Source organism: Anomaloglossus baeobatrachus, chromosome 6 (assembly GCF_048569485.1).
Source record: "Anomaloglossus baeobatrachus isolate aAnoBae1 chromosome 6, aAnoBae1.hap1, whole genome shotgun sequence".
NCBI classification, from domain to species: domain Eukaryota; kingdom Metazoa; phylum Chordata; class Amphibia; order Anura; family Aromobatidae; genus Anomaloglossus; species Anomaloglossus baeobatrachus.
The window spans coordinates 39,633,830-39,660,840 of record NC_134358.1 but is presented as its reverse complement, the minus strand read 5'-3'; the positions used below and the strand labels follow the sequence as shown (position 1 = coordinate 39,660,840).

General features: G+C 45.4%; 1 long non-coding RNA gene across 1 annotated transcript in view; it reads left to right on the top strand.

Moving 5' to 3' along the window:
• The window catches only part of LOC142244006 (uncharacterized), a 106,142-nt gene that overhangs the window by 22,390 nt on the left and 56,741 nt on the right, over window positions 1–27,011 (top strand). Inside the window, exon 2 of the long non-coding RNA XR_012724420.1 lies at window positions 24,934–25,137. This is a non-coding gene — a long non-coding RNA (uncharacterized LOC142244006). The remainder of the gene's footprint in view (window positions 1–24,933; window positions 25,138–27,011) is intronic.

Below are 27,011 nucleotides of genomic sequence, written 5' to 3'. Positions count from 1 at the left end.
AGTACTCACTGCGGTAGACGTGGTGCAGGATGAGGATTATAAAGGACACACACACTGCAGGTAAACCAAGTTTTTTGTGTGCCACAGTTGCTACAGGGGAGCCCCGTCCAGGTGTCCGCTCCCACCGGTGCCATTGGATGGTCCCGGAGACCTCCTCCATGCACAATTTTTAGTGTCTGTCTGTGGCCCCTCAGCGTGAAGTTGTTAGGGCCCCGCTATCCTTGCAAAATGTAGCTGTGCTCTTGGGAGCTGGCACATGGGACTTCAATGGGCTGCTTTTGACTGGAAAACCCTGTCCCCCGCGTTGTGCTGATGACCCCAATCTTTGAGCTTTTGTGGTAAGGTCCCTGAAGGTTTCCTCTCTCTGCAGGTTAATTGCCAGGACGTTGAATCGGCTTCTGACCTAGGGTCCTGTACCCCGTCGTGCTCTGTACCGATCAGTTTCTTTTGGGTTATCCGGTGCCGACAGTCCTCCTTGACAGGTCGTGATGTGAGGTGCTGATTGGGATTTGTAGTGCTGTTGTTAGTGACACCGGCTTGTTAAGAACCCGGAACCATGGGGGGGTGGGCCCCGCACCCTTGGTAAGGATGCAGTACCCTGTGGCACCCTGATTTATTCAGTGGCGCCACATAAATAAAACAGAGATTTTAATCAAAATGAGATTATGCAGACACATCACTGGAATCAGGGTCTCTGCCCCTACATGAATGGGATAGTAAAAACTTGATGACGGATATCCTTTAAAAAAAAATTTGGCATACCACTGTGCTTTCTTAAATTGAATCAAAAATCAATACAAAACAAAGGGACATTGGCGGCTTAAAATACTTTTACTTTTTTTAAAACTATTTTTGTCAAGTAATATAAAAGATAAAATCGTCTTATTGGTGAATTCTTGATGTTTCATGAGCATAATGGAAAACATGATGAGTAAGATCTCGGGTGTGTAATTAAGGTGTATCTCGGCCCAATCTGAGATGTTTGATCATTTCCTCGTAGCTATATGTGAACTTGTCTTTCATTAGCAGTATCAGCCCTTTATTTTTAAAAAAATCCCTTCCAAACTTATTCAGAACTTATCGTTTTCTTACAACATGAGTATAAGAAACTTCTTGGCTAATGATTGATTATTCGTGAGAATTGTCATCCAATGTAGACATCAACTTTGGCCAACAAAGTGGTCTCGTAAAGTTGTTGACATTCTGAAGACACCACAACCAAAGCTCAACTGATATCTTTGGTCCTTCTAAAATTATCCATCCATCAGTCCTCACCACACTTGATGTTGTAGGCCTTAGCTTGAAGCCCCTTCCCAGTCATCGCACTGCGTAGTACTTGTAGGGTTTCCGTCTATTAATAACGAAGCCTCATTATCTTGGTCGGCCACCTGTCATTGATACTCTCATCTGGAAGACTTGGGTCTTTCATGTGGCAGTTGTGTTGCTCTAAATGAAGACTCGCTCCAAACGCTGGTGACTGATATCAATTACCGGTCACTTGGGGAACGGCTCCTTCATGGTCAAGACTCGTAGACAACCTTCAGTGACAAAAAGCACTTTGTCTGTTGTTGAGTTATCTGTTTGGCTGAAAGAGAAAGGAGGCCGGCAGATTGGAAAGGACACCATTGTCCGGTGAACTGTTTGCTTCCAGGGTATTGTATTCAAGGGGGGATGGAAAGTCAAGTGCTTTTGGTGCCAAGGACAATTAAGCCAATTATGGCCCTTGTGGGGACGATACCAGTGTCTAGAGGTTGAAAGCAAATTAGATTTTTTTGGGATGTTCTTATTAAGGCAGTCTTCACTTTTTTATAAATATCCTAGCTGTACTATCCGGCTTCGCCCGGGTTAATAACTGTTGTTAAGAAAATAGAATGTATTAACATTCCCGGGATAGAATGTATAAATATAATGTATTAACGCCCGGGATAGTAACTGTCTCTCTGTTTCTCTCCCATTCTCTGTCTGTCTCCCCCTCTGTATATATCTCTATGTCTCTCTCTCTATCTCTTTTTCTGTCTGTCTCTTTCCCTGTCTGTCTCTGACTGTCTCTTTCTCCATCTGTCTCAATCTCCTTCCCTGTCTGTCTATCTCTTTCCCTGTCTGTCTATCTATCTCTGTCACTTTCCCTGTCTGTCTCTTTCCCTGTCTGTCTCTTTCTCTCTCTTTCCCTCTTTCCCTGTCTGTCTCTTTCCCTCTCTTTCCCTTCTCTGTCTCTTTCCCTCTTTCCCTCTATCTTTTCCCTGTGTCTGTCTCTTTGTCTGTCTTTGTCTGTCTCTTACCCTGTCTGTCTCTTTCGCTCTCTTTCCCTGTCTGTCTGTTTCCCTGTGTCTGTCTCTGTCTCTTTGTCTGTGTCTGTCTCTTTACCTGTCTGTGTCTGTCTCTTAACCTGTCTCTCTCTTTCCCTCTCTTTCCCTGTCTGTCTCTTTCCCTTTCAGTCTGTCTCTTTGTCTGTGTCCATCTCTTTGTGTCTGTCTCTTACCCAGTCTACCCGGCTTCCCCCGGGTTAATAACTGCTGTTAACAAAATAGAATGTATTAACAAAAATGTATTCTGCACACAAACACCACAAAACAAATAGATAGAAATGTAATTATTAAATTGTTGCTTATATTAACCAATCAGAACTCAGATTAATTAACTGTAGCAAAATAGAAGCTAAGCTGTGATTGGTTGCTATTGGCAGCCTGATAAATCTCCAGGCAACAGAAAGCCCTCCCCCTGACAGTATATACTAGCTCACACATACACATATAGACAGGTCATGTGACTGGCAGCTGCCGTATTTCCTATGTGGTACATTTGTTGCTCTTGTAGTTTGGCTGCTTATTAATCAGTTTTTTATTTGTGAAGGATAAAACCAGACTTGTGTGTGTTTTAGCGCAATTATGTGGTGAGGTTGGTTACGTGTGGTGAGATGTGTGCTGAGGGTGGTATATGTGTTCAAGCACGTGGTAGTGTGTGGCGCATTTTGTGTGTGTGTTCATATCCCCAAGTGTGGTGAGTATCCCATGTCGGGGCCCCACATTAGCAGCTGTACGGTATATACTCTTTGGCGTCATCGCTCTCATTCTTGAAGTCCCCCTTGTTCACATCTGGCAGCTGTCAATTTGCCCCCAACACTTTTCGTTTCACTTTTTCCCCATTATGTAGATAGGGGCAAAATTGATTGGTAAATTGGAACGCGCAGGGTTAAAATATCGCCTCACAACATAGCACCCGGCGCTGCCCGGGATAGTAACTGTCTCTCTGTTTCTCTCCCATTCTCTGTCTGTCTCCCCCTCTGTATATATCTCTCTGTCTCTCTCTCTCTCTATCTCTTTGTCTGTCTGTCTCTTTCCCTGTCTGTCTCTGTCTCTTTCTCCGACTGTCTCAATCTCTTTCCCTGTCTGTCTATCTATCTCTTTCATTGTCTGTCTATATATCTCTGTCACTTTCCCTGTCTGTCTCTTTCCCTGTCTGTCTCTTTCCCTGTCTGTCTCTTTCCCTCTCTTTCCCTGTCTGTCTCTTTCCCTGTCAATCTGTCTCTTTGTCTGTGTCTGTCTCTTTGTGTCTGTCTCTTACCCTGTCTATGTCTGTTTCTTACCCTGTCTATGTCTGTTTCTTACCCTGTCTGTCTCTGTCTCTTTCCCTGGCTGCATTGTGACACGCCAACATTCCATATAAGGGCGTGGCTGTGCATTCTTCTGAAGTTCTGGCTGCACTTTGGCTCCCAGCTCCATTTGCTTCAATGGAGGCAGATTTTTTGGTGAATAACTGTAAAGAGCGGGGTTAAAATTTCCCCTCAAAACATAGCCTATGACGCTCTCGGGGTCCAGAAGTATGAGTGTGCAAAATTTTGTGGCTGTAGCTGCGACGGTGCAGATGCCAATCCCAGACACACACACACACACTCATACAAACATTCAGCTTTATATATTAGAATGGTGACCTCACATGTCTTATTGACTATAAGGAAAGCCACTGTGTTGCACAATCAGTGCAAGTGTGCTACGTCATAAAGCTATAATATGCAAAATAGAACAAAAAAAAAGCCCCCCCACATACAATAATAATGTCCCCTGATTCCACCCCCACATACAATAATAATGTCCCCCGAGTCCACCCCCACATACAATAATAATGTCCCCCGAGTCCACCCCCACATACAATAATAATGTCCCCTAAGTCCCCCCACATACAATAATAATGTGCCCTGAGTCCCCCACATACAATATTAATGTCCCCCGAGTCCACCCCCACATACAATAATAATGTGCCCTAAGTCCCCCCCATACAATAATAATGTGCCCTAAGTCCCCCCCATACAATAATAATGTGCCCTAAGTCCCCCCCATACAATAATAATGTGCCCTAAGTCCCCCCCATACAATAATAATGTGCCCTAAGTCCCCCCCATACAATAATAATGTGCCCTAAGTACCCCCATACAATAATAATGTGCCCTAAGACCCCCCATACAATAATAATGTCCCCTGAGTCCACCCCCACATACTATAATATAATATCCCCTGAGTTCCTCCCACATACAGTAATAATGTCGCCTAAGGCTACTTTCACACATCAGGTTTTTTCCATCAGGTACAATCCGGGAAAAAAACGGGTTAAACGGATCCGGTACCGCATCCGTTTTATCCCCATAGATTTGCATTGTTACCGGATTGTACCTGATGGCTTTGCGTTGCATTCGTTTTTTTCCGGATGCAGCAAAATTAATTAAAGCGGCGGCCGGAGGCAACGTGTCTTGCAACGTTTTTTTGTCCGGCAAAAAAACCGCATCGCGCCAGATCTGGCGCGATACAGCGTGTTTTACAATGAAAGCCTATGGACGCCGCATCCGGCGCAATGCGGTAAAAAATGGATGCGGCTGCCGGATCCGTTTTTGTAAACTGCGCATGCACCAAATTAATTTAAAAAACTGATCCATCAAAAAAACGGATGCAAAAACGGATGCAAGACGGATCCAACGGATCCGGTTTTTTACGCATCCGGCATAACGGATCCGTTAAAAACCGGATCCGGTGGATACGGTTTTACATTTTTTTCCCGGATCCTTTGGATCAGGAAAAAAAAGGATTGTGCCTGAATGCAGAAAACTGATGTGTGAAAGTAGCCTGAGCCCACCTCTCATACAGTAATAATGTCACCTGAGCCCACCCCTACATACAGTAATAATGTCACCTGAGCCCACCCCTACATACAGTAATAATGTCCCCTGAGCCCACCTGTACATACAGTAATAATGTCCCCTGAGCCCACCCCTACATACAGTAATAATGTCACCTGAGCCCACCCCTACATACAGTAATAATGTCCCCTGAGCCCACCCCTACATACAGTAATAATGTCCCCTGAGTCCACCCCCACATACAATAATAATGTCCCCCGAGTCCCCCACATACAATAATAATGTCCCCCAAGTCCCCCACATACAATAATAATGTTCCCTGAGTCAACACCACATACTATAATAGTGTCCCCTGAGTTCCCCTCACTTACAGTAATAATGTCCACTGAAACCCCCCCACATACAGTAATAATGTCCCCTGAGTCTCCTACATACAATAATAATGTCCCCTAAGTCCCCCCACATACTATAATAATGTGCCCTGAGTCCCCCCACATGCACTAATAACATCCCATGAGTACCCCACTTACAGTAATCATGGCCACTGAGTCCCCCACATACAGTAACACACAGTAATAACATCCTCTGAGGTCTCCCATATACAGTAATAGTATCCTGTGAGCCCACCCCACATATATTAATAATGTCCCCCCAACAAATATTAATAATGCCCCCTGAGTCCCTCTCACATATAAAATTTGCCCCTAATACACTCACATATAACAATGGCCCCTAAGCCCTTCACATATATTAATGGCCCCTGAGTTTGCCTCGACATATAACAATGGCCGTGATTTCTCCACATATATTCCTTCTTCTTGAGTTCTCCGACAAGAAAAGTAATAAAGCACCATAAAATGAATAACCTCCACATCCTCCACATTTAATAATGGCCGGTGAGTTCTCCACATGGTACATTTGCTCATATTCTATGGATATTTCATCCATATGTTGTGACCCGACAACCCCCTTGTCCGGCCATTATATTGGGGGTCTGTTTTGGGTCATTTTAGGCCTTGATACATGAAGGTTTGCAATTTTTGGGATAGGAGATACAGTAGGTTGTGGTTGTGTCCTATATAAACGGGTGGAACATGAGATAAAAAAACCCATCTGACTTCGTAGAATCCCCCTGATGTCTCTTCTCAAAAGTTGGCTTCATCACGAGAACAGGCTCATCCTTCGCAGAAGAAGAAATCCCATGATCCGGCTGCGGTGCTCTGGGGGGCACTATTTTTATGCATGTGGCATCAATCATGTACAATGCTAAGGTGTTATCTAGAAATAGAAAGGGTCTTGGATTACCGGCCGATGCCCACTTCTAAATTAGATGGGTAAGTTATGCGTGGAAGTGCTGTGTAATGGAAGTCGTCCGGGCCGCCCCGGCCTGTGCATGGAACTGATATGACCTATGAATGCTGAGTGAGGTAAGGGGGCGACTGACCAAATATAACCTGACAGATTTTCCAGGAGCAGAGGTTACGGGAAGATAGTGGTCAGCATTCTTTGTCCGACCAAATGGCCGGTAACACTAGAGACCATTAGGGTTTTTTAGGGTTTTCTGGTGCGGGCCTCATTATTTGTGTTCATATAGGATTTCATGATAACCTTACAGCTGTCCGGAATACTTGCTTTGATTCACACTTTGCCTGGGAGTACAGGAGTTAAATATCCATTTCATACGTCAATCATCCGGTCCTTGATGCATTTTAAGGACACGGTGAGGAATGTCGGGTAAATTCAGTCCTAACTATGGTAATTGCATGTGGACGGGATTATCATATCTTATTCTTTACTAGGAGACTCTACGCTTTTCATTGTGACCTCAATTTGCTCTAAAATACTCTGTGCTGCTTGACATCATTCTCATCTGTCTTGTAAACGCTGATATAATGATGCTGCCACTGTTACACTCAGTCTCGGACTGGCCCACTGGGGAACCGGGCAATTTTCCGGTGGGCCCCTTCCACCAAGATTTAATCCATTGCTTTATCCCTGTATCTAAATACCTTATCTAAGCCAACAAAGCCCCCCCCCCCCCTCTAAGAAAGCTGGTAGCCCTCCAGTTACGCGCATGATTGCAGAGGTTACAGACTATTTTATCTTCTATGCCTGCGTCCCTAAAATTTGAACTATCCTCATTTGCACTCACTGTACCCTTACCCTCTGTACACAACAGGTGATACTTCAGGCATTGTTATACATCTTGGAGGAATCCCAGGCTCTTTGTTACTTTGCACCCTGGATTTTGAGGGAACTAGACTTAGTACTTTGAGCACCAGAGGATGTGTGGGTGAAAAATTGCCTCCTTATGCGTTCTAAGTGGATAGTCACTTCTCCTTGAAGAACCTTTTGATTAGACGGTTAAGAAATGGCCATGAACCGTTTATTGTCATATAGAGGACTTGAGATAGATTACACCTATGTGCACTCTAGAGCTTGGGTGAGGAGAAATATAATCTCAACATTTATAAAATGGGTGAAAGAAAGCTTCACATCACCTGGTTAAAAGATTTCATCCATTGCTTTATCCTTGTATCGAAATCCCTTATCCAAGCCAACTAAGCCCCCCTCTAAGACCAGCCATTAGCCCTCCTGTTATGCCCATGATCGCAGAGGTTGCAGTTTATTTTATCTTCTATGGCTGCATCCCTGAAATTTGCATTATCCTCATGTGCTCCTACTGTACTAAAGTCAGCCATCCAGTCATGTGACATAAACACAGGATGACTCTTGGCCTCGGCACAAGTGGTCCCCGCTGTGTATATTGTGCTTTTCTGGTAACAACACACCTCTGGACACAACAGGAGATACTTAATGCATTATTACACTTCTTGGAGGAAGCCCAGGCTCTTTGTTACTTTGTACCCTGTGTTTGGAGGGAACTAGACTTAGTACTTTGAGCACCAGAGGATGTGTGGGTGCAAAATTGTCTCCTTATGGTTTCAAAGTTACTGTTTCATAAAAAGTCAGAATATTCCTCCCCTTTGACTATTCTGTGATGTAGTTAGTTGATGACTGCCGCACTGTGCTTTTAACATGTTTGTCCCATCTTAGAGTCTAGTTGGGAAATATTTGACTAAGTTGATCATCATCCTACAACTTGGCTCTCCTTTTTGAGTGAACTAGACTTATTACTTTGAGTACCAGAGGATGTTTGAATACAAAATTGCCTCCTTATGCTTTCACAGTAGGTAGCCACTTGTCCTTGAAGAGCCTTTTGCTTAGAGGGTTAAGAAATGTCCAGGAGCCCTTTATTGTCACATAGAGGTCTTGAGTTAAACTACTCTAGATCTTGGGTGACAGAAATATAATCTGTTGTGAATGTCGGTTATGCTTTTGCTGCTGTGAGGCTCCCTCTTGTGGCCAGGAATGGTTTGGACAGAGACCAGGTGTGCTGGAGCAATGGGCATTTCCATTGCTAACTCTCTGCCTATTTAAGCTTTTGCTTCATGGCTGTCTGGGCCGGTTATCATTTGTTCTGTAGTTCACCAGCCTTTTCATCTTGCTCCAGACCACATCTACCCCAGATAAGTGCTTGGTTCTTTCTTAAGTTGTTTTGTTCTTTTGTTCTTATCTGGGTTTGTCATTTATTGTGGTTATTGTCAGATAATTTGCATGCAGGAATCTTCCCTCTCAGTTGCTTAGCTGGAAAGCTCCCTGCAGCAATGTTTGGAGTTTTTGCTCCTATAAGTCCATGTGTTTGTTGCTTCTTGAATTTGTAATTGTTCCTGCTTTCTGTTCATTGGTTTGACTAGAGCGCCTGATATAGGACGGAGTGCAGATTGTGCAATCTGAGGACCTTTTTGTACTATCAGGTATTTGGGTTTTTGTAGGGTTTTTCTCTGGCCACCATAAGCCCCCTTTTCTATCCTTTCCTATTTAGTTAGTGGGGCCTCACCTTTGCTAATCCTATCCTCCATCTGTGTATTGTATTTTCCTATATCACCGTAGTCTTTGAATATGGGGGACTTGGTGTGATTGTCCTCTAGAAATATTCCTATGAGAGTTCCGTCTCCTAAATTTAAACCCAGACTTATTGGACCTTATAAGATTTTGGAGATTATCAACCCTGTATCATTCTGTTTGGCTCTGCCTGCGTCATTTAAGATTCACAATGTTTTCCATAAGTCCTTGTTGAAGAGATATGTGGAGCCAAGAGTTCCTGCAGCAGTGCCTCCTGACCCTGTTTTGGTACAAGGGGATCTGGAGTATGAGGTTGAAAAAATTCTGGATTCCCGTCGCTGTAGACAGAAGCTTCAGTACTTTGTCACATGGAAGGGTTATGGGCAGGAGGATAACTCTTGGGTTGTGGTTTCTGACATTCATGCGGACAGGTTGGTTCGCGCCTTCCATCATGCTCATCCTGAGCGACCCGGTGGCTTTGGTGAGGGTTCGGTGACCCCTCTTCAGGGGGGGTACTGTTGTGAATTTCAGTTATGCTTTTGCTGCTGTGAGGCTCCCTCTTGTGGCCAGGAATGGTTTGGACAAAGACCAGGTGTGCTGGAGCAATGGGCGTTTCCATTGCTAACTCTCTGCCTATTTAAGCTTTTGCTTCATGGCTGTCTGGGCCGGTTATCATTTGTTCTGTAGTTCACCACCCTTTTCATCTTGCTCCAGACCACATCTACCCCAGATAAGCGCTTGTTTTTTTCTTATGTTGTTTTGTTCTTTTGTTCTTATCTGGGTTTGTCATTTATTGTGGTTATTGTCAGTTTATTTGCATGCAGGAATCGTCCCTCTCTGTTGCTTAGCTGGGAAGATCCCTGCAGCTATGTTTGGAGTTTTTGCTCCTATAAGTCCATGTGTTTGTTCCTTCTTGAATTTGTAATTGTTCCTGTTTTCTGTTCATTGGTTTGACAAGAGTGCCTGATATAGGACGAAGTGCAGATCGTGCGATCTGAGGACCTTTTTGTACTATCAGGTATTTGGGTTTTTGTAGGGTTTTTCTCTGGCCACAATCAGCCCCTTTCCTATCCTTTCCTATTTAGTTAGTGGGGCCTCACCTTTGCTAATCCTATCCTCCATCTGTGTATTGTATTTTCCTATATCACCGTAGTCTTTGAATATGGGGGACTTGGTGTGATTGTCCTCTAGAAATATTCCTATGAGAGTTCCGTCTCCTAAATTTAAACCCAGACTTATTGGACCTTATAAGATTTTGGAGATTATCAACCCTGTATCATTCTGTTTGGCTCTGCCTGCGTCATTTAAGATTCACAATGTCTTCCATAAGTCCTTGTTGAAGAGATATGTGGAGCCAAGAGTTCCTGCAGAAGCGCCTCCTGACCCTGTTTTGGTACAAGGGGATCTGGAGTATGAGGTTGAAAAAATTCTGGATTCCCATCGCTGTAGACAGAAGCTTCAGTACTTTGTCACATGGAAGGGTTATGGGCAGGAGGATAACTCTTGGGTTGTGGCTTCTGACATTCATGCGGACAGGTTGGTTCGCGCCTTCCATCATGCTCATCCTGAGCGACCCGGTGGCGTTGGTGAGGGTTCGGTGACCCCTCTTCGGGGGGGGGGGTACTGTTGTGAATTTCAGTTATGCTTTTGCTGCTGTGAGGTTCCCTCTTGTGGCCAGGAATGGTTTGGACAAAGACCAGGTGTGCTGGAGCAATGGGCGTTTCCATTGCTAACTCTCTGCCTATTTAAGCTTTTGCTTCATGGCTATCTGGGCCGGTTATCATTTGTTCTGTAGTTCACCACCCTTTTCATCTTGCTCCAGACCACATCTACCCCAGATAAGCGCTTGTTTTTTTCTTATGTTGTTTTGTTCTTTTGTTCTTATCTGGGTTTGTCATTTATTGTGGTTATTGTCAGTTTATTTGCATGCAGGAATCTTCCCTCTCTGTTGCTTAGCTGGGAAGATCCCTGCAGCTATGTTTGGAGTTTTTGCTCCTATAAGTCCATGTGTTTGTTCCTTCTTGAATTTGTAATTGTTCCTGTGTTCTGTTCATTGGTTTGACAAGAGTGCCTGATATAGGACGAAGTGCAGATCGTGCGATCTGAGGACCTTTTTGTACTATCAGGTATTTGGGTTTTTGTAGGGTTTTTCTCTGGCCACAATCAGCCCCTTTCCTATCCTTTCCTATTTAGTTAGTGGGGCCTCACCTTTGCTAATCCTATCCTCCATCTGTGTATTGTATTTTCCTATATCACCATAGTCTTTGAATGTGGGGGGCTTGCTATACCTTTTGCGGTCTATTTCTGAGGCAGAAAGTTATTCATCCTTCCTTCCTTTAGGATAGTTAGTTCTCCGGCTGGGTTCGCGGTGCACAGGATGTTAGTTCACCCCTCGGCTGCTTCTAGTGTTGATGGTTAGTAAGGGAATGGTGGCCAGATTAGTTGGCAATGCTCTTGTCACCTTTATGCCAGTGATCTATTGTGATCTTCCATGGTTCCGGATCATAACAATAATCTCAACATTCACAAAATGGGTAAAAAAAAGTTTCACGTCCCCTGGTTAAAATATTTCATCCATTGCTTTATCTTTGGATCTAAATACTTTAGCCAAACAAACTAAGCACCCGCCGGTGGTCCTCCAGTTACACCCATGATCACAGAGTTGCGATTACTATATCTTCTATGGCTGCATCCTTGAAATTTGCACTATCCTCATTTGCTCTTATTGTACTAAAGTCAGCCATACAGTCACGTGACATAAACACTAGATGACTCTTGGCCCCGGCAAAAGTCGCCCCCGGTGTGTATAATGCGCCTGTCTGGTAACAACACACGTACCCTCTGAACAAAACAGGAGATACTTCATGCATTGTTACACTTCTTGGAGGAAGCCCAGGCTCTTTGCTACTTTGTACCCTGTGTTTGGAGGGAACTAGACTTAGTACTTTGAGCACCAGAGTACGTGTGGGTGCAACATTGCCTCCTCATGGTTTCAAAGTTACTGTTTCGTAAAAAGTCAGAATATTCCTCCCTCCTGTTTGTCCCATCTTAGGGTGCCTTCACACTTTAGCGATGCAGCAACGATCCGACCAGCGATCTGACCTGGTCAGGATCGCTGCTGCATCGCTACATGGTCGCTGGTGAGCTGTCAAACAGGCAGATCTCACCAGCGACCAGTGACCAGCCCCCAGCCAGCAGTGACGTGCAAGCGACGCTGCACTTGCACGGAGCCGGTGTCTGGAAGCTGCAGACACTGGTAACTAAGGTAAACATCGGGTATGGTTACCCAATGTTTACCTTAGTTACCAGCGCACACCGCTTAGCTTAGCGTGTGCAGGGAGCAGGAGCTGGCACTGGCAGCGTGAGAGCTGCGGAGGCTGGTAACGAAGGTAAATATCGGGTAACCACCTTGGTTACCCGATGTTTACCTTGGTTAAAGCTTACCGCAGGCTGTCAGATGCCGGCTCCTGCTCCCTGCACATTCAGGATTGTTGCTCTCTCGCTGTCACACACAGCGATGTGTGCTTATCAGCGGGAGAGCAACAATAAAAAAACGAACCAGGGCTGTGTGTAACGAGCAGCGATCTCACAGCAGGGGCCAGATCGCTGCTCAGTGTCACACACAGCGAGATCGCTAATGAGGTCACAAAAAACGTGACTCAGCAGCGATCTCAGTAGCGATCTCGCTGTGTGTGAAGTACCCCTTAGAGTCTAGCTGGGAAATATTTGACTAAGTATCATCATCCTCCTACAACTTGGCTTTCCTTTTTGAGTGAACTAGACTTAGTACTTTGAGCACCAGAGGATGTTTGAATACAAAATTGCCTCCTACTTTCACAGTAGGTAGCCACTTGTCCTTGAAGAGCCTTTTGATTAGAGGGTTAAGAAATGGCCAGGAGCCCATTATTGTCACATAGAGGTCTTGAGTTAAACTACACCCATGTGCACTCTAGAGCTTGGGTAAGCAGAAATATAATTTCAACATTCACAAAATGGGTGAAAAAAGGTTTTTCACGTCCCCTGGTTAAAATATTTCATCCATTGCTTTATGCTTGGATGTAAATACTTTAGCCAAGCAAACTAAGCACCCACCGGTGGCCCTCCAGTTACACGCATGATTACAGAGGATGCAGATTACTTTATGTTCTATGGCTGCATCCTTGAAATTTGCACTATCCTCATTTGCTCTTATTGTACTAAAGTCAGCCATACAGTCACGTGACATAAACACTGGATGACTCTTGGCCCCGGCACAAGTCGCCCCCGCTGTGTATATTGTGCCTTTCTGGTAACAACACACCTCTGAACACAACAGGAGATACTTAATGCATTGTTACACTTCTTGGAGGCAAACAAGGCTCTTTGTTACTTTGTACCCTGTGTTTGGAGGGAACTAGACTTAGTACTTTGAGCACCAGAGGATGTGTGGGTGCAAAATTGCCTCCTTATGGTTTCAAAGTAGGCAGACATTTGTCCTTGAAGAGCCTTTTGATTTAGAGGGTTAAGAAATGGCCAGGAGCCCTTTATTGTCACATAGAGGTCTTGAGTTAAACTACACCCATGTGCACTCTAGAGCTTGGGTGAGCAGAAATATAATCTCAACATACACAAAATGGGTGAAAAAAAGGTTTTACGTCCCATTGTTAAAATATTTCATCCATTGCTTTATCCTTGAATCTAAATACTTTAGCCAAGCAAACTAAGCTCCCACCAGTTACACCCATGATCACAGAGTTGCAGATTAGTTTATTCTCTATGGCTGCATCCTTGAAATTTGCACTATCCTCATTTGCTCTTATTGTACTAAAGTCGGCCATACAGTCACGTGTCATAAACACTGGATGGCTCTTGGCCCCGGCACAAGTCGCCCCCGGTGTGTATAACGCGCCTGTCTGGTAACAACACACGTACCCTCTGAACACAACAGGAGATACTTCATGCATTGTTACACTTCTTGGAGGAAGCCCAGGCTCTTTGTTGCTTTGCACCATGGATTTCTAGACATCGGTAACTTGCAGGATATGGAGCATTTGTCATCAGGAATTTGCCGGCCAAGAAAATAAAAATAAAAATTAAAAATAAGAAGCAGCGTTGGCTACAATCACAGAGCATGACTGCGCGGCGCGGGGACCCGGCTTCCTGGCCGAATGAATTCAGAACTTGCATTACTCATTTCCTTTCAGGATTCTCGGGGAGGTTGTACTTCTTTTTTTGGTCATTGTATCTGAAGTATTTACTGGGTGTTTACAGAACATTTGAGTTCATGGATGGAAAAGGGGTTTTTATGGCACTAGTCATAAATAAAGCAGAAGCATAAAATATAAAGAAGATTTAAAGGGGTTCTCCATCCAGAGATATGTTTTTTGCAAAATAAGTCATACCGAGTTTTCTCACCGTATATATTTTGCTAGATCTGTGCCAATTTGTCCCACAGCTGAAGATGAACTTACCGGGGTTGCTCCGTCTGACAGTCCCAGGTTACTACACTTAAATGGTCACTAATATGGTTTCAACAAACTGTGCATAAATCAATGGAATAAGAAAATATAAGATACCGTATTTTCCGGATTATAAGACGCACATTTCCTCCCAAAAATCTGGGAGGAAAATGAGGGGTGCATCTTAAAATCCAAATTTAGCTTACCGGGAGGTGGAGAATTGGCGCAGTGGGCTCTGTGCGGGCAGCTAGTTGCCTCTCTGTGCAGGCGGCTATCTATGTGGCCGGCTATCTGTGTGGGCCACCGGCTGCCTCTCTGTGCAGGCGGCCGGCTGCTTGTCTGTGCAGGCGGGCGGCCGGCTGGGTGCCTCAGTGTGCGGGCGGCCGGCTAGCTGCGGTGGCTGTGCTGGCAGCAGAAGCTGCGGTGGCTGTGTGGAGCAGGCCGGTGCGGCATTTGTCCCAGATGCTCTGGCTTCAAATGATGGCACCCGGAGTCAGCGCATGCGCAGATGGAGCTCTCACCTGAGAGCTCCATTTGCGCATACGCCGCTCCAGGCGCCATTTCTTTGAAGCCTGGACTACCGACAGAGCATCTGAGACACCAGCCGCACCAGCCTGCTCCATACAGCCACCGCAGCTTCTGCTGCAGGCACAGACCCACCTCTACCATCACAGACCCACCACTGCCAGCACAGACCCCACCACTGCCAGCACAGACCCCACCACTGCCAGCACAGACCCCACCACTGCCAGCACAGACCCCACCACTGCCAGCATTGACCTAATCTGTCTCCAATACCTCCAAAACGTTTAGGGTATGTGCACACCTTGAGTATTTAGTTGCAGAAATTTCTGCATCTCTTGGCAGGAAAAAAAACTGAACACGTACACAAAACCTCAAGATTCTCATTGACTTTGCTGGCATAAGGATTTGCTTGCAGTTTGGGGACAAAACAGCAATAAAAAACGCATAAAATATGTGATAAAAATGCAGGGAATAACCTGTCTTTTCTGTGTATTGTATGCAAAAACAAAACTCCAAAATACCTCTATGGAGTTTTCCCATAAACAAGGTTTATTGCCTTTCCACAGGCTAGATGAGAAATGTATGATCATTGAGGGTCTGACTATAGGACCCCTACAATGAAGGGAAAGGGGTCTCTATGTTCACTATGTGAATGGAGCAATAGTGATGTGTCGTGATCACTCCATTCATTGTCTATATATTCACTATTGCTCCCTTCAGTCTTGGCATTATGTGCTCCTTGTTTAGGGCATCAGTGGGGGTCTCTGTAGCCAAACCCCCAGTAATCACATTTTTCATATTATACTCACCTTCATATCTGAGTGTCCTTTGGCTTGAAGTAGCATTAGAATTGGCGTTATATTGTTTTTGTTGCACATTTAACTATATTCAAATTATACTATGTTATAATTGTTACCTTTTTAAAGGGGTCCAGTCACTTGCCAAAAATGTATAATTTTTTTTACCTGGTGTGAATGCCGCTGTTCTCCTGAATTCGGCGTTGTTTTTCTTTTTTTTCTGCGTCTCTCCGTTCCTGAGTTATGGCCCTTTATATATCTTATTAGTCAATTGGGCGTGGTTCTTAATAACACGCCCACAGTGAAGAGTTGTTTACCACGCCCACATGTCTAAAAAAATGTAAATTTGTTTACAAAAAAAGAAGGAGCCATATCTCGGGAACGGAGAGGCGCAGGAACAAATGAAAAACATCGCCGGATTCAGGAGAACAGCGGGAATTACACCAAGTACAAATATTACATATTTATAGCAAAATACAGATTTACTTTATGAGCGGTTCCAGTAATAACCCAGTGTATATTCAAATGGCAACAGTCAAATGTGCAACAAAAACAATACAAATCCTATTTTATTAGTACACATAGATATAATGGTGGATCTAATATGGGAGGATACCCTTACATGCAAAGGAGACCTAATCAGACCAATTAAATAAGAGCCTGTTCAGACCTACATGGGTTAATGGTGGTCACACAGGTCCGTACGGGCACTTACTCTAATTGGCCTGAGGATATCTTCTTTACATGTAAATGTATCCTCGCATATTATATCCGCCTATGAAGTGTACTATATGGTTGGCTGGTTGCAGCACTTTATATGTCCTTTTTGCTTCTGTTGCACATTAATACTTTATGATTTCTATGGCTTTTTTTTGTTTATTATTATGCGTTAGATTATTATATTACCACGGTCTCTCGGATAGCTCCTGTGACCATGTTTTTTGTTCACTTGTTTTACACCCTATTGTTAATTTTTAAGAAATATTATCATATATTAATATATATCAATATTATTATTCTTTTTTTGAGATGGGGTCTGATATTGTTGAGCGTACATATAGAAATATGGCAATCACTTTTAAAAAAGTCCCGCAAAGTCAAGCTAATAACTGGTTAAGACCATCAACAATCTACTTTAATCTTTCTGGACACCTGTCATGCATGGACTTGGGGAAAAACACACAACACACAGGGGTTGCACCACGGCAAACAAGGGATACATCAGGGGCACTTTAACAATGGTGGGCTCTAATGCTAGTGAGAGAGAAGATGGACACCTCCTCCCCTTACCTGCAACTGTACCCTGCACTCCTAGCCAGTCCCAATACAGGTTCCTCACCTGTTGCCAAGCCAGAACCTGAAGCCCTGAGAGTTCCTGCAGTAAGTCCTGGCTAGTGAGTGGGAAGGTGAGGATCACTAGTCCCACCGCTGCACTAAAGCAACACACCAATGGAAGTAAGACAAACAGAGGAATCAACAAAGGATAAATTCCAACTTTTTGGCTGCAGTCAGACACCAGGACTGCAACCTACACACAACAGAAAGTAATGGTTCCAACAGCTCCTTCCACCTCCAGGCCAAAGTCTCAGACTGAGGGTTCAGTATAACCGGCGCCCTCTACAAGGAAAAGAGGCTAAATAGGGATTGGGAGTGGTCCCAGCACCTGAAAACGTAATGAGAAAGCTGCTGGCAAGGAAAACTGACATTAACCCTAAAACTGCCAAAAGAAAAGACATCCATTTAATATTGAGAGTCTAGCATGGAAATGACTCTAGCCCTGAATCTTGTCTCATAATGCAGAGAGACAGACATGACAAAACCTGACCGCAAATGTTCCGTTCTCCTGCAGGGCCCCTACAGGAGAATTAAGGTATTACCTGATGCTGATTAAAATCAATGGACCATCTGTGTAAAGCGGGCTTTACACGCTACAATAAATCTAATGATGTGTTGGCGGGGTCACGTCGTAAGTGACGCACATCCGGCATCGTAAGTAAGATTGTAGCGTGTAAAACCTACGTGCGATTGAACAAAAAAACGTTCATCGCATGCACTTCGTTCAATTCCTACAAATTTAACATGAGGTTGTTCAATGTTCCCGAGGCAGCGCACATCGCAGTGTGTGAAACCCTGGGAACGATGAACACAGCTTACCTGCATCCCGCGGCTTTCGCCGGCAATGCGGAAGGAAGGAGGTGGGCGGGATGTTTACGTCCCGCTCATCTCCGCCCCTCCGCTTCTATTGGCCGGCTGCTGTGTGATGTCGCTGTGACGCTGAACGTCCCTCCCACTCCAGGAAGTGGATGCTCGCCGCCCACAGCGAGGTCGTATGGACGGGTAAGTATGTGTGACGGGAAATAATCGTTTGTGTGACACGTTCAACAAATTGAACGTGCTGCACATACGATGGGGGCGGGTCACATCGCATACGATAACGTATGCACAATCGTAAGGTGTAAAGCAGGCTTTATGCATGGACATTGGTCCTCCAAGTAGACAGAAGACCTCTTTGTAGCCAATCTCTTGTCAATCTAATTGATGTTAATCCTAAACAAAGGACTAAAGGTACCGTCACACTTAGCAACGCTCCAGCGATCCCACCAGCAACCTGACCTGGCAGGGATCGCTGGAGCGTTGTTACACGGGTTGCTGGTGAGCTGTTACACAGGCAGATCTCACCAGCGACCAGTGACCAGCCCCCAGCCAGCAGCCACGCACTGAAGCGATGCTGCGCTTGGTAACTAAGGTAAATATCGGGTAACCAACCCGATATTTAACCGAACTGGACCAGCCACCAAGTTTTCATTACTGCCACAGGAGGTGGCAGCAGGTATACACTCTGGTAAGCAGCCGGCAGAGGGCAGCCCCAGGGGATCTGCGGTACCCCAGCAGCTGGCGTCACGGACACAGTACAGTCTTAGGTAGAAGCAGCAGCATCCAGAGTAGTGGATCTATCCCCGATGGATAGATGGATGGATAGATATAGCAGCATGAATACTTGCAGTCGCGGGTATTGTGGTAGCCGGCCGGCATGGATGGTAGCGGCCGCAGCAGATCAGCAAACTGGCATAGCACTGAAATATAAATAAGTGTCAGCAGCAGCACTTAGGGATCTAACTAACTCATTACCTAGGCACTTCCCTTAAGGGGAAGGTGCCTTAAATACCTGTAACCTCAGCTGACCTGAGAGGCACTTCCGGGTCATGGTAATGGTCATTGCCATTGGTGCACCCTTAGGGCAGAACCAGGAGGCCTGTGATTTATACACAGGCTTTGGGAGATGGCAGCATGTTCCAAGGACAGGGCAGACACCGCAGGACATCCGGGCAGGTGAGAAAACCGACGTCCCTGCCAGGGGATGGGGGCAGGACAGCGCGGGGATGCCGGTATGGGTATTACAGGCACCTGGAGAAAAGGAAGATCTCACAAACTCCTGGAAGACTCGGCAAGTCATTAAGGTGCAGCACAAAACTCCTACCTGGCAACTCATTCCCAAAATTTAATTTGCTGAGTCAATGATCCAAATTCTGTGGCATGGTAAAGGGGTAAAAAGGAGCCAATTGCCAAAATAAAGTGTCTTGGAAGACAAGACGTCAATGTAGCATGAAGTAGCATTTGGTAATTGTTGGCCACTTGCACCATTTATGTTCCTCCACCCTTGCTATAGAATATCCACTATATCTCTCCAATTTGCATGGGATAAATGAAATATTCTGCCCGGTGGACCCCCTCCTCGCTCCGTTCACCCCCCTGCTCACACCATGTTTAAACAGAAGCAGCAATTTATTAAAGAGACTGATAGCAATTCCCACAGGGGTGTTCTCTCCGAAGGCTTTGCCAAGGAAGACCTCTGTGATTCATACTGTTACATCACATTAATGGAAGGGGGAATATTTGCTCCATCTCATCCTGTTATGCCAAAAACAGCGGTGGCTGGAATCCCTGAAGGGAAATAATCCTTGAGCAATGTTTCAGGCCATGGAGACAGCAGGGGATATCCTTATTATCTCCATTAAGATTTATGACCTTTTAAAACTGATGTCCCAGTTAGCCGGCGTGCTGAATTACAGCGGCAGCCCCTCTCGTTGGGTCGGCTTTTCATTTTTACATCCTTATTTTAATTCGTTTGAGTCTCTTAACTCCCTGCTGAGCATTTATACAATATGAATAATGCTATTAGATGTATGCCTGCAAAAAATCGGAGTATAGCAAGGGCAAAAAGGGGCATCCCTACGTAGGATCCTCCACCACCTTCAATACGAGTATGTGCACTCATCAGAGCCGAAATTGAAGTTTCTGTGCACCAATGAGGGAACCTAATTCACCTGCCCTACTGCACAATACTCATGGTATGTTTATGCACTGTATTATGGTAATATTTTCTAGCTGTTTGGCACTTTTAGATAATTAGTTTATGTCAGTATTGGGCCCTCTTCACACATCCGCGCAAAAAAACAAACATTTTGCATGGTTCATGGTGTACGTGTGTATATGTGTCAATGTGTGTTCCTGGTGCTGTTCGTGTGCTATCCATGTGACATCTGTCGCGGGCGGTGGGGACGCGCTCACCACGCTCGGGTCCGGAGCTTCTGCTGCTGCTGCTCGGTGGCTCGAGCGGTAGACCGGACCCGGGGACTCGAGCAGCGCTCCTCGCCCGTGAGTGAAAAGGGGTGGTTTGGTTAGGGAGATTGTTCGTGACGCCACCCACGGGACGTGGTGCTGATGGCACCACCGCTGCTGGTAACGGAGATCCCAGGAGAGATGGTAGGGTGCAGCTAGGATGTTGTCCCCTCCGTGGGTAGGGGGGTTGGTGATCCTGGGGCCCGGTGGTGTAACGGGGAGGCCGGATGGTTGGGGTGCAGGGACGGCGCGGCGCAGTGCCGGACGACACTGGTGTACTCACTCAGACAATCACTGACAGAGTCGTTGGTAAACCAAAACGGCTGGATGGACGGGTCCCGCAGCCGGCTGCAGTGTTGTTGTTGTGCTCTTCCCGGACGGCTGATGGTGGCTGTCTTTCCCTGCACCTTTTAGAATGTTCTGACTCCTGTGGTTGCCCACCGGTAGTCCGCTCCCCGGCATATAGGTGCCGTAGGAGCCCGTTTTGCCCGCAGGCACTGGCCCTTGGATCTCTAGCCTGTGGTGGTGGCTGTATATCCTCTCTGGGTGGACTGTTGCCTTCAATCGGGACTTGGTTGTTAGGAAACCCCTGGGGTTCCTGTCACACTCGGATTTGACTATTGACGGCTGCTCCAAGCCTGGTCGGGGTCCGATGGCCCTGCCTGTGTGCTTAGTTTCACTCCGTTCCCCGGTCCGGTACTGGCGGGCCGATGCCCGACCCCGGTCCTTACGGCTCTGCGGAGTTCCACCAACTCCTGCAGACGGCCATGGAGGGAGGCAACAAGGGTTTTTGGTTGACTGTTGTAACTGCCTAGGGTGGGGGTATGTATGTTGGTATGTATGTGACTACCTGGCTAGTCCAGGGCGTCACACATCCGCATAGCACCTGTCTTACCTGTCTCTGGGGCTGCTGTGTCCTGCTGTTGCATCTGGGTCCAAAGTCAGTGAAGTGAATATTCATGAGGCATAATGAGAGGGACCTGGAAGCAACAGCAGCGCCAGAGACAGCAATCTACATGTGTCCGTATCTAGGATATGTGTGGAAAAGGAAACTACACGTACTACAAAACTTTCACGAAGGACGCCTTAGGCTGTGTTCATACATCACCATTAGTGCACCCCTCCACCATTAGCCACAGGTGATTTTATTCTCTAAATAGCTATAATACCTGGGATAGAAACTAAGTTTCTCTCTCTGTCTGTTTGTCTTTCGCGCTCTCTGTCTGTCTCTGTCTCTATCTCTGTATGTCTCTGCCTGTCTTTCTATTTCTAGCCATCTGTCATTCTGTGTCTGGCTCTCTCTTTGTCTTTCTCTGTCTTTTTCGGTTTCTCTGTCTCTCTGTATCTCTTTTTTTCTGTCTGTCACTCTGTCTCTGTCTGTCTCTATCTCTCTCTCTGTCTCTCCTTCTGTCACTCTGTCTCTCTCTATCTGTCTGTCTATCTCTGTGTGTCTCTCTCTGTCTCTCTATCTCTGTCTGTCTCTCTCTGTATCCCTCTGTCTGTCTTTCTCTCTGTCTGTGTGTCTCTCTGTCTCAGTCTGTTTGTCTCTCTGTGTGTCTGTCTCAGTTTGTCTGTCTGTCTCTCTATCTCTGTCTGTCTCTCTGTGTCTGTCTCAGTCTATCTCTTTGACTGTCAGTCTGTCTCTCTCTCTGTGTGTGTCTGTCTCAGTCTGTCTCTCTGTGTATCTCTGTCTGTCTGTGTTTCTCTCCCTGTGTTTCTCCCCTGATATCATATTACCTCACACATAAGCTTCTTATACTAACAATGTCCTTTGTTTCCTATAGCAACCAATCACAGCTCCTATTAATACCCTGTAGCTCCCAGCTCCATTCACTTAAATGTAAGGAGGTTTTTTGTCGAATAACTGTAAAGTGCGGGGTTAAACTTTCCCCTCAAAACACAGTCTATGACATTCCCTGAGTCACATGCAGTGTCTGTACAAAATTTTGTAATTTTAAATGTGATGGTGCGGAGTCCTTTAGCGGGGACACACACACACACACACACACACACACACACACACACACATACACACACACACACACACATGCACTCAGCTTTATATATTAGATAGCATGTTCCTACATGCTCATACACATGGAGGTTTGTAACCCAAAAAGAGGCTTCAATTTAGTGTAGGTTCCCAGTATACGAGATATGCCTTGACGTGGTTACTGGGCAGATATAGAAATGGCCATTTTTGCATGCTAAATATCTCAATTTCTCCTAGATTTTCTTAAGCAGTAATGCATGTCTATATTCTTACACTGATTGTTTGCATGCTTTAGCATTTCAGAGTGCAACTATCTTTTTTTGTTACTATATGTCATGTGCAGTTTTGAACCTGTTCAGACTGCATTTTGGAAGTGCCGTCAGTCTTTTTGTCCATACATCACCATTAGACATGGTTTTACATCCGTTTTCTTTTATGTTTGGGAAATCGGGACATGTTGAAACAGAATTGGACACCATTTTGAGCACTAATATTTGGCGGTATTATTACAATAATACGTTCTCATTCATATTTTTATTTCTGGTAGACTCAACCAAAAAGGTATTGTGCTGCTGGTCCCATCCTCCATGGTGGCCTGACTTGGGCAGTCTTCACTTACCTAGCCTTGTATACTCGGTTGCTCTTGTATTTACTCGGCCCATCGTGGAAGGCCTAGTGACAAGACCTCATGGACATATTAGGGTCCATACCCAGGAAGAGGACTGGAATATTTTGGCCTTAGAAGTGACTACTAGAGGGATGGACAACCTGAGCAATTGTACAGGGTCTCAAGAGATAAGGAGGCCCACTTTCACCTCCAAAGCGTATAAAATACAAAAAATAGCATTTGTCAGTGTAACGCCCTGGACTAGCCAGGTAGTCACAGGTAGACCCCCGCACTACACCTGTCCCCCAATATGGTAACATCAGCCAAACCATTAAAACCTAGTCACCTCTCTCAGTGCTTTATGGACACACCAGGGGGCAGAGCCAGGCGGTTAGCCACGCCCACGAGGAGTTCAGAGAGCCTGAGGCAGGAAACACAGGCAGTTTTCTAGTTGGAGAGCAGTTTGAGAGGTCAGGCCGGTAGGACAGGCCTGTAGCAGACTGACAGGTGCCGGGGTTGGAGCCCTAGGTGCAGGTGGCCTAGCCTGAAGGAGCCGGGAAGACGGCTCAGTGGAACCGTGGTGGACCGGGACAGGGTAGTGGCCCGCCGGTACCGACCCGGGGAACCGACTCGGAAACCGGAGCACACAGGGGGTACTCAGACCCTGAAACGAGGTCCAGAGCCCACTGGACTGAGTTAATTGACTGATTGCAGTCTGGACTATAGGTCCTTTCACACCCAAGTCCCGACTGAAGACAACAGCACAACGAGGAGGATAGAAAGCCACCACACAGGCAGAGAGATCCCACGGGCCAGTGTCTGCGGGCAAAAGGGCTCTCCCGACATACACACAGCCGGGGAGCGGACTCCCGTCGCTGAAGCACAGGCAGTTTACACATACACTACATGGTGCAGGAGAAAGGCAAAGACCATCGAACCGGGTGGGGGACCAGACGCAGCCGGCTGCGGGCACCGACCACCATCAACTTTGTTTACCAGAGACTTGTGTGTGTCAATAACAGTGAGTACAACAGTGCCATCCGGCCACGCACCGCCCAGCTCTCCCCAACGGGTCCCGGGGCCACCACCCCTGCCCACGGAGGGGTTAACACCTTGCTGCATCACCATCCGCCCCGGGTGCCCAGTAACTGCAGCGGGGGTGTCTACCTTCACCACAACCCGTGGGTGTCGTCACGAACTTAAACACGGCTCCGGCCGTGCACCTACCTACCACCCCCCTACGTAGCGCCTGCACCCTTTCAGAGCGAAGTGACCCCGGGTCCGGAGGCGCTCGAGCCACCCACCAACGAGCCCGGATCCGAGCAGCTCGGCTGCAGCCGAGCTCGGGGCGGTACGTCAGACACAGAGAGGGGCCAATATACTGTTTTTGCAAAAGGGCCCTCTTCTATCTCCATCGATCACTGGAAGACCACCACAGAGGACTCAACTGGATAAAGTATCAGGGCCGATCTTCTTACTCAACTCTTAAATCTGGCAAATAAATGTCTAGGAGAAGTGCGGCAGCACCCGCTAGCGGCCACTACACAAGGCCAATGACCTGGTAACAGCTGACCAGTTGGGTTTGCCTGGTGTTGGCCACCAACCGATCTAATACTGATGACAGGTCATCAATATCATAGTTGTGAAAACCCCCTTTAAATGCTGTGATTAACCCTTTAAGTCTCCACTTTCTTGTACAACATATCAGTCTACGGTAGAGTGTTAGATTTGTCCGTGTAGGATTCATTCAGACCTTCCAAGGAATTCTCCCCGAGCGTCGGAGTTCACAGATAATACAGTATTTATCAGCGTAAACTGTAAAACACGGCGTGTCATATCGAATTTCAGTCGTAATGAAAATCCATTGACCTGGCCTCGCCTGTGTGTCATATTGTTCATTGTTATTATTATTTGCTTTCCAGACGGAAATGAAGCGGATCGCCTGCCAGAACGTGGATCAGATGTTTGCCTATTTTTTTTCCCTGGATGCTGGAAAAAGCTAAACAGCACACATTTGAAGACAAAAATGTGTGATAATAAAGTCGATACGCCTATATGGTTTAGGGTGGGACTGGCCCACCGGAGTACCAGAAAATCCTCTGGGAGGCCATGCATCTGACACACTGGTAGGTCCCAATGAACAGCAGAAGTCAAACCTATATTACGTGATTTTGGAACAACCACTTTATATTAAAAACCTTTTTCTATGGGATGATTCCCAAATGTTGCATTCGATTTTATGGATGATTAGATTGATATTGGATGGTTAGGTTGTTGATATACTTTTAATACATCAGGGATGAAGATAGTAATCAACATCATCATCATAACTGCAGTATAAAAGGGGCATCATACACATTAGTTGAATAAAAAAATCAAAGAACAATTGCCCAAAATACATCACACTACACTGGAAAATATTGGATTTTTTGGGTCAATAATGCAGCTTGAAGTGATAGATCAAAGAAAATGATGAATAATAACAAGAAATCCTAGTATCACATAATCTACCAATGTATAATGTGGGAGCTTACCTGATATTGCAATTTATCGCTGAACTAAGCTTGGTGCTGTACTCATGTACTGACAGTGGGTCTGCTGCTGTTCTTATGTACTGATGGTTCTTATGGTACTATATTCATATACGGTTGATGGCTCTGCTAATGTCTTCATGCACTGAGTGTGGTTCTGACGCTATATTCATATATTGTTGGTTGTTTTGGTGCTGTATTTATGTACTGTTGATGGTTCTGATGAGGTATTCATGTACTGATGGTGCTTATGGCGATGTATTCATGTACTGATGGTGCACCTGGTGATCTATTCATGTACTGATAGTGGTTCTAGTGAGGTATTTATGTATTAATGATAGTTCTGTATTCCTGTACTCATGATGTTTCTGGTGTTGTATGTACTGATTATGGTAATGGTGCTGTATTCATGTACTATTGGTGGTTTTAGTGCTATAGTAATGTACTGTTGTTGCTTCTGATGAGGTTTTCATGTATGATGGTGCTGCTGGTGATGTATTCATGTACTTATAGTGGTTCTAGTGAGGTATTCATGTATTGATCATGGTTCTCTATGTTGTTTCTGGTACTGATCATAGTAATGGTGCTTTATTCATGTACTATTGGTGGATTTGGTGCTGAGTCCATGTACTGTTGATGGTTCTGGTAGTGTTTTCTTGTACTAATGATGGTTCTGGTGCTGCATTCATGTACTGATAGTGGTTTTGGTGATGGATTTCTGTACTGATGGTGGTTCAGGTGCTATATTTCTGTACATATGGTTATTCTCATGATATTTGAATGTACTGATGGTTTTTCTGATGCTGTATTTTTTGTAGGAGACAGTGATTTGCTTTGTATACTGCAAAATAGTAGGTTCAAGTCCCCTTAGGGCTTAGGATGCTAAATAATAATGAATGAATGAATGAATCCCCAAACAGCAAAGCCAAAAATATTAAGTCTGAATTGCATTTGGTCACTGTAGGTTTTAATTGCACTGTGGGGAGGAGTGCCATTTCTCTTCTTGCCTCAGGCAGCAAAAAAGTTAGAATCAGGTCTGTTGGCCAAAATGAACCAGTCGCAGAAACTTACATTGGAGTTTTAAGACATATTCATCAAAATATTTAAAATACAACAGTTATGGTCAGTAAACTTGATGATTTCATGGTATTAGTTGATGACTGCAAATATTTTAAAGAACCAGTCACTTGTGTAAAAAAATGAGACAAATATATTTAAAAGAAAAAAAAGCCCTGCAGTCCTCTGAGTCTGCTATTTTCTGTTTTGCGCTGCATAGCTCAATTGCAGAGGTATTCCTTTTTGTTCACAGTTGTTCCTTTTGGAGTGCAGTATGTGAAATCTCTACTGCAGACCAATTAGGGGGTTCTTCAGAGATTTCTATTGGAGCACAAGCACCACTCCCCACCCAAAGGCTGCCAATCACAGACCCTCAACTGAGCCAAGCTATGACAGCATCTGTGAGGGAGGAG